This window comes from Gossypium arboreum, chromosome 1, assembly GCF_025698485.1.
Source record: "Gossypium arboreum isolate Shixiya-1 chromosome 1, ASM2569848v2, whole genome shotgun sequence".
Classification (NCBI taxonomy): Eukaryota; Viridiplantae; Streptophyta; class Magnoliopsida; order Malvales; family Malvaceae; genus Gossypium; species Gossypium arboreum.
This window is the reverse complement of record NC_069070.1, coordinates 102794119-102802644: the sequence shown is the minus strand read 5'-3', so window position 1 is coordinate 102802644 and position 8526 is coordinate 102794119. Positions and strand designations below refer to the sequence as shown.

General features: G+C 33.7%; 1 non-coding gene across 1 annotated transcript; it reads right to left on the bottom strand.

Moving 5' to 3' along the window:
* Positions 1-7771: 7771 nt before the first annotated feature.
* Positions 7772-7878, bottom strand: LOC128281831 (small nucleolar RNA R71). Its single transcript, XR_008272101.1, has one exon. It is a non-coding gene; the product is annotated as a small nucleolar RNA R71 (small nucleolar RNA).
* Between the last annotated feature and the right edge of the window lie 648 nt (positions 7879-8526).

The following is an 8526-nucleotide window of genomic DNA, read 5'->3' as shown; positions in this document are numbered from 1 at the left end:
TTATTCTACATTCTTCAGCTTTATGTCTCCATTTAAACCATCTTCAAACCACTTGTACATTATAGTTTCTATCAGAATATACCCTCTGATATACTTATTTAATTAAACAAATTCCCTTCATACTCAGTTACAATCATATAACCCTGTTTAAGCTTCAAGAATCCTTTTGCATCCCTGATCAAGAAATCTCTAACTGATATATGTATATTTCTTTCAGGACTCATTTCAAAAAGTTTCAAATAACCCTTTCATAGTCACAGCATAAATCAATATTTTCCACCACTAATAAATTGAATCTTTTAGTATAAATACCATACCTTCCTAACATTTATTCGGCAAACAAAACAATTCATTTATAGCCCTAATAATATTCTCTAACTAGATTTCATTTCTTTCAAAATCATTTTCAGCTATAATTTTCAATTCTTCCACACTATATGTACAGATTATTAATAGCAGATATCTTACCCGTTCAGACAAATTCTGTACCTTGAAGCACTTCAGGAACCGATTGAGAAATAGGAGGGGCAAATATCATAACAGATACAGCTTCTTCTATTCACTGAAGAGCATCGGTTATAATTCTAAACAGTTACATATTATCTCTTTCTCTATTATTATATTATTCAACACACACTCAGTGGACACTCAGTGGTTAATTACTCATTAAGTTATTACTCAGTGTTGTCAATTCAGTTTTTATCTAATTCACGAGGTTTTTCGTTTTCAGTATACATTTCAAGATCAATACTATCAATATTTTCATCTAACATTTTCACTACAAAACAGAGACAAACAAATATATCAGCATCCGGTCCCGATTCAATTTCAACTCAATTATGACGTGTACCTCTAGACTCAATTTCGAGTTCGATTTAGCCTGAGAATCGGCTAAACTTGATAGCTCTGATACCATTACTGTAACGTCCCCTAACCCCATACCATCTCCGAAACAGGGTTACGAGACATTACCAGTCAGTACAGTACAATACAGACATTAATTAAATATAAACGTTCAGACTCATCATAATTTTAAGATGTCGTCCCTTTAATGGGCCCTCGCGGTCTTATATGAACAGTAAAATCAATTCGGAACTAATTTTGAATTACTACGAATTTTTCTTTCAAATTTCAAATTCATACTATATACCATTGCCAACCATAATTTACTTATTTTATCAATACTTTCACAACCTAAATGACTCTCATAAGACATTCTAGGTACATGCCATTACCAATACTCAACATACTTTACCTCATTGAATTCGGGATCAGCCTGGGATGCTGATTCAACGGTCTATCCTTAACCTGCACACGGAAACAAACCGTACGCTGAGTATACACTCAGTGGTATTTCTATAATCCGAACACTTAAACAATTATAAAACATATTAATTTTTATATATTGAACTATTCAAACTCAATGAGTATTCAAACATTCACTTTCCAACCAATGTTTTGGTCTACTTTAAATTCAAAATCATTTATTATTTTCAATAGCAATTAATCAATCAAGAATATTCATTAACAACCATCAATCGAACGCGATTATTTATTCAAGAATATCGGTTATTCTATAACAATCAACTATTCAATAATAATCAGTTATTCAGTAACAATTAAATTATTCAGTAACAGTCGATCTTTCCAGTTCCTTTATTTACCCCTATTAACATGACTCGGACTCAGACGGATACACAGAGAGAAAGAAAAAAAATTAAGGTTCATGCTATTATTTTTTTAATACTTCAATTAGTAAGTGTTTCAATCCTCATTTTTAGTAATTTTTATATTTTTTGGACTCGTATTAGCTTAATCTAACAAGCTCGAGGATTGACTTGTAAAAATGTCAAACGATGTGGATTGTATCATTGTTGAGTTGAGTTGTTTTCTTGAAGCTTTTAAAAGATTTCTAAGTTTTCTTGTTAGATTGGACAATCTTGTAAAGTAGTTTTTGATGATTTTAATGTTTAAGGACTAGATTGATAAAATGATAAAATTGCTTGTACTTGAAAGGAAATAAATGCAAGTAGGGGCTGGTATGAGGCCATGGAAGAACCGGCTAGGTTTTGGTGTAAAAGGAAATGGGAAAATTTCATGTTTGGAGCTTAGGGATTAAATTGAATAAAGGTGAAAAGTTGACGGTAATTTTGTAAAACATTAACAAAATACTAAATTGTATAGAATGATTGATTTTGGCAGTTGATTTTATTAATTCAATGAAACTATTGTTTTAGATCACGAGCGTGTTGACGATCGTGGAAAAGAAAAGATTGCGGAGTAGTTTCTATGCTTTTGCGATTATTGCAAACCATTCTAGTAAGTTCGTTTTATGTATATGCATGGTTATATTCAATTCCTTGTTAATGATATAATCTTTTAGTTCTATTTTTATCATTATTTAAATGTTGAATTGTATTATATATTCAAAAGCAGTGTTATTCAGGCTTAGTGCCTAGCAAGATTAGTGACGGTTTTATTCAGGCTTAGTACCTAGCAGGCTTTGAGCCGGTGTAGTAAATGTTAACGTCTTTTGGAAATTTGGTAATTGATAGTAAATGAGTTGACTTATCAAACTTACTAAGCTTCCTTATGCTAACTCGTTTAATTTGATTTTGTAGGACTCTTGGAATCGTAGCATTGATTGGATCAAATTGGAAGCTCACACAATATCATCCATACCTTGGTAGTCATTTTTTGCTTGTTTTGAATTTGGTTAAAAGTGGCATGTATTAAGAAGAGTCTTGTGGTACTATGATATTTTTTGGTGGAACTAAATGTTATAAATGGTTATTTTGATTTTGATTTTGATTTTGTTGGTGTTTAGGTTGTTTGATTATTTACATGTAGTACCAATGAGAGCAAATTGGTTAGTTGACGAAAATAGGTTGTAAATGTATGATTTTACAATAATGCTTGATACAATTGTGGTGCCTTTGAATGACATATTGGTTAGATGAATTAGGATGTTTGAAATGGCATGTTTAGGTGTCTTTGAGTGATGTTTAGACCCCTTGAATCATGTCCAAATGGTATGGATGGTTAGGTATGAATTGGACTTGAAATGACTTGATTGTAGGTAAATTTTTGGGTTCACACGGCTTGGGACATGAGCTATCACACAGCCATGTCAAATTTTATTGCCTCAAGTCAGTGAGTTACACAACCTAGCATACGGCCTGGCACAAGACCGTGTGTGTCAACTCAAAGAGTTACACAACCTGGTACATGACCTACGACACGGTCGTGCGACCTTACTCGGTGAGTTACACGGGTGAGGACATGGGCTGGGACACAACTGTATGTCCCTTGTTTAAATATTACATAGCCTGGCCACACGATCTTATCACCCCTATTTTCTAATTTTCACAACTTTTTGTTAAAACTTCTGTTTTGTTTCAGTTTAGTCCCGAATTGCTTTTAAGCTATTTTTAGGGCCTCAAAGGCTCGAATTAGGGACAAAATGCTTATGATTGATATGATTTTGGATTAGATGAATCTATTTAAAGATATGATGTTAAATGATTTTTAATTGATCGATAATACTCTGTAACCCTAATTTAGCGACAAAGATGGGTTAGGGGTGTTACATTTAGTGGTATAAGAGCTACGACTTAGACGATTCTCAGACTAAAAGTAGCATGTATAGAGTCTAGAAATACATGCCACTTATTAACTGATGATAGTGTGATGGCTTTTGATTATTTTTGAAATGTTTATATAGATAAAGGATGCCATATGGATCCAATCAAGCAAATTCCAATGAGGTAGAAAGTTTTATTCTAGCTACTGATGAAAGTAGTACTTGAAATGAGCTCAGATTAAAAGAGCCCGGAGATATGGCACCGAATACTTTTCTCCACATAATGCAGAGATGTATGAGGCATACTTAAAGTTAAATTCAGCAGCTCAACAAAGTTGTTCCCTCTATCTTCAAAGTTCGACTCAACAAAATGTTCTGAGAATTACTATAGATAAAGTTAGAAAATGTGGTGCCATGGAATTTTGTGGTAATGTGGACGATGATCCAACCAAAGCCAAGTATTGGTCAAAGCATACTGAGAGGGTGTTCATCGAAGTGATGTGTTCTCTAGAGGATTGTGTACGATATACAGGGTCATGGTTAAAAGAAGAGGCATTTCAATGGTAGTCCAAGTTAACATCAGTAGTATAGACAGAAAGAGTCAACTGGGATTTCTTTAAATCTGATTTTCATAAGAAGTATATTAGAAAATGATATCTGGAGCGAAAGAAGAAAGAATTTCTTGAACTAAAACAAAGGAATAGAACCATGGTCAAGTATGAGAGACATTTTGTACAGCTTAGTAAATATGTTCGTGAGATTGTACCTTCAGAAGAATACATGTGTGTACATTTTGAAGATAGATTAAATGATGAAATCAAAATGTTAGTTGAAGCCATAGAGATACGTATGTTTGTGATTCTGTCTAATCGAGCCCAAAAGATAGAAGAAATTTATCTTAACAAAAGACGAAATGAGGTGAAAACCAATGATTTTGGCAAACGCATTGGGTCTAAAACTTTCTCTGGTTCTCCATAAAAGAAGCCGAGGAAATCCAATAATAGATTCTCAAAACCATCAAAATTTCAGGGAAGGTATCATTCAAAGCAGAATGGCAGGAAAGCTCCAACTCTTTCGGTGGCTAGTACGGGCAGTGTGTGAAATACCAACAGGACAGAGTGCATATATATGCACTACGCTAGTGATAAAAAAGAATTTACCTGTTGAGTCCACTGGTTCCGTCATCAAAGTCACGAACCCTTTAGGTCCTCGTGTTATAGTTGACTTAGTATGCAAGCAATGCCCATTATAAATTCAATGTTATAACTTTCCCACTAATTTAATGTTTTTACTTTTTAATAAGTTTGATGTCATTTTAGGAATCGACTGGTTGAATTTACATGATGCTGTCATTAATTATCGATGGAAAAGGGTTGATATGATATGTTTCGATGGTGAGATAATTCCTATTAGATTTTATAAAACCGATGGTATTTGAAGTATGATCTCGGCAGTGAAAGCGCAGAAACTAGTATGGAAAGGTTGTGATACGTTTTTAGCTTACATTCTAGACTCTAAAGTGCCAGAGAAGAAGGTGGATCAAGTATCAATAGTATGTAAATTCTCAGACGTATTTCCTAAAGAGCTACTGAGATTGCCGCCAGAGCGGTGGAAACACAGAAATTTATGCATTTTTACATATGTTTTTAACTCAAAATCATACAGTTTCGATAAAATTCTTGTCGAAAAATAATTAATTTTTATAAAATAATTAAAGTGCACTTAAAATATGAACATGTTGAATTTTAGTTAATTTTATAATTAATTTTGATGAATTTTGGTTATTTTCGACATATTTGCACATAGGGCGAAAAACAGCTCGGCAGACACTGCTAGAAGTACAAAACCAAGAAGCAATTTGAAGTACCGAGGCAAACTAAATTTCAGCCTAAAACGGTCCAAATTTATATGTATTAATTCATAATATAATTAATTTTAATTTATATCCAATTTAATTTGGGTTAATAAATAATTATTAATTAATTATCAAAAAATGGTCCAATTGAATCGAACCGAGTGAACTGAACCGCCCAAGAAATGGACAGCCCAAAACCGTCCCAAGAGCTGACCCAATTCAGCTTATTAGCTGATCATTTAATCTTGCAAAGAGGCCCTTGAAGACTTGTTCAAGTGTCATCCAAACCTCCCCACAATTGGTGGCGTTGTCAATATGCCCCAAGCCAAATTTAGCAAAGTTGAAACCATCAACCTTGCCACATGTGTGGCCGGCCAAGTTATGGCTCTTTGGCTGATAATTTTAGCAATTTTTAGAAGCCCTCTTCAGCTATAAAAACCCCCTTAGGCTGGTTATTTGAAATACACCTCAATTCATTCACATCTTCTCTCTTCTCTCCACTTTCTCTCTTCTTTTCCATTCTAAATTCTCTTGCTCTCTTGCCGATTTCCTCCCTTGGAAAAGGGGTGTTCATCAGCCATTTTGGAGCAACATTGAAGTGTTCGTAGCAGCTTTGATCAACAAGGACAGCAAAGAACGAAGAACGGAGCAAGCTAGTCAAGCCACAGAAAAACACCGGATTTGATTCTTGTTCCCTATCTCTTTAATTTTTGTTGTTGTTATGATGAACATATCTATGAATATTTATGTTGTTGGAATGGTTAATTTAATCAATTTAGCTTGAATTTAATTCATGTTAGGTTGATTGCATTTTGTAGTTTTAAATTGTTAAAATTATGTTTATGTTGTTATAGGCCTCGGTAAGATGCTTGATTAAGTAAAATCATGACTAAGTTATTCTAGCATTACAATTTTTAGGTAACTAATGAATTAATTATTTAAACGGATTGAAATTGTAATTAATAGACACAGTATTTAATCAGTGCATGTTTAATCATCTAAGGTAGCTGAGGGTTAAATTAGCAACGGTATCTGATGATACAATTGCCTTGCATAACTTGTAGGATTATTGTGATTAAACTGTTTCAAGGTAAGAATACTTTATTACCTCACATAGTCTTTTATGTGCTTATTAAATCGAGTTAATTGTTTGAATTGACATAGGGATATGTTTAAGAGATTATTTCAATTTAATAATTATGTATGTGCTATAACATATTTGTCTATTAAGATTTGTGTAATCGATTGAATTGACATAGGGATATGTCCAAGAGATGAATGGATTTTGGTAGGTGAGTATGTTCATAAGTTAGCAAATTACCGAGTTGCCGTGAATTTATTCGTAACAATATAAACATGAGTTTAATAATTCTAAGATAAGAAATGCAATTAATCCAACACAATTATGTCATCTTGATTAAACTCGTATTTTAAAATCGTGCATTTGATATTTATTTATTTAGTTACTTTGTTTAAAATCTTAGTTTTTAATCACCCTCTTCAAAGAAAATAATTTTCTTCACCAAAGTGTTTTAAACAGCATTCATAAATAACTCTTTTCACAGTCCCTGTGGGTACGATAACTTGACGTTTACTTGTTACTTTATTACTTGTTGCGATGGTGTACACTTGCACATTTTCGTCGTTCCATGTTTTTGGTGTCGTTGTCGGGGACTGTTATAGAAGACATTATTTGTGAAATTGTTAATTTTTCATTTTGGTCTTTTTTTGTTAAATTTTAGTTCGATTTTTTTTGTGTGTGTTTGTTTCAAGTGTTTATGAGTATTGATCAAATTATTGACTTACTTCCCATAAACCCTGAAATTGAAAGGAGTTTTTGACAAAGGAGAAGACAAGTGAACCAAAGAAGGACCGAAGATATGAATTTCGAAATTCCAAACCAAAATCCAGAAGGAACATTCGCTTATAATACTTACAATCTGATCATTGTTACCGATGATAAAACCTGTGCCATTCAACAATATGCCATTCCTCTATTCAACGAGCTCAATACGAGTATTAGGAGACCCAATATTGAGGCACAAAAATTCGAGCTAAAGCAGGTCATGTTCCAAATGTTGCAAAATATGAGTCAATTTAGTGGGATTCCTACTAAAGATCCACATTTTCATCTTCAGCTATTCATGAAAGTGAGTGACTCATTTCAACTAGTCGGGGTGACTAAGGATGCCTTGAGACTGAGATTATTTCCATACTCCTTAAGAGATAGAGCACGAGCGTGGTTGAACTCCCTACCGTCCGGTTCTGTAACTACATGGCAAGAGTTGGTTGAACATTTCTTAATGAAATATTTCCCTCCATTTTTAACCGCCAATATCTGAAATGAAATCACTTCATTTCAGCAACTTTATGGAAAATCTTTATCTGAGGCATAGGAGTGGTTTAAGGAGTTACTACGAAATTGCCCTCATCACGGCATTCCTTTCTACGTTCAAATGGAGACTTTCTATATTGGTCTCAATATTCATACTAGAATGATGCTTAAGAGATTATTGAAAGAATTTCCAGCAATAACTATCAGTGGCCAACCAACCGAGTAGCCTCAGAAAGACGAGCAGCAGGAGTACATAAAGCAGACACACTTGCTTCTTTGGCAGCCTAGGTATCCTCTATGTCTTCTATGCTTAAGAACATAACTATTAATGGTTTCAATGGTAATCTGACAGGTCAGCAATTGAACCAATTCGAGAATATTTCTTGTGAATACTGTGGAGATGGTCATTTCTTTGAAAATTTCCCATCAAATCAAGAGTCAAATTATTACATGGGAAATCAGAATTGGAATGGTCCGCAATCAAATTTTTACAACTCTTCATGGCAGAATCATCCAATTTCTGCATAGAGTAATCAATGGGCGGACCATAGCGACTCTGTTATGCCATTTCTACCAAATTATCCGTCAGAATATACTCAACAAGTGCAACAACCCCCACCAACTAAATCTTCAAGTGATCTTGAGAATCTGTTGAAGGTATACATAGCGAGGAATGATACCACTTTAAGAAATCTGGAGAATAAAATGGGTTAACTAACCAATGAAATTCAAAATAAACCCTAAGGCATTTGG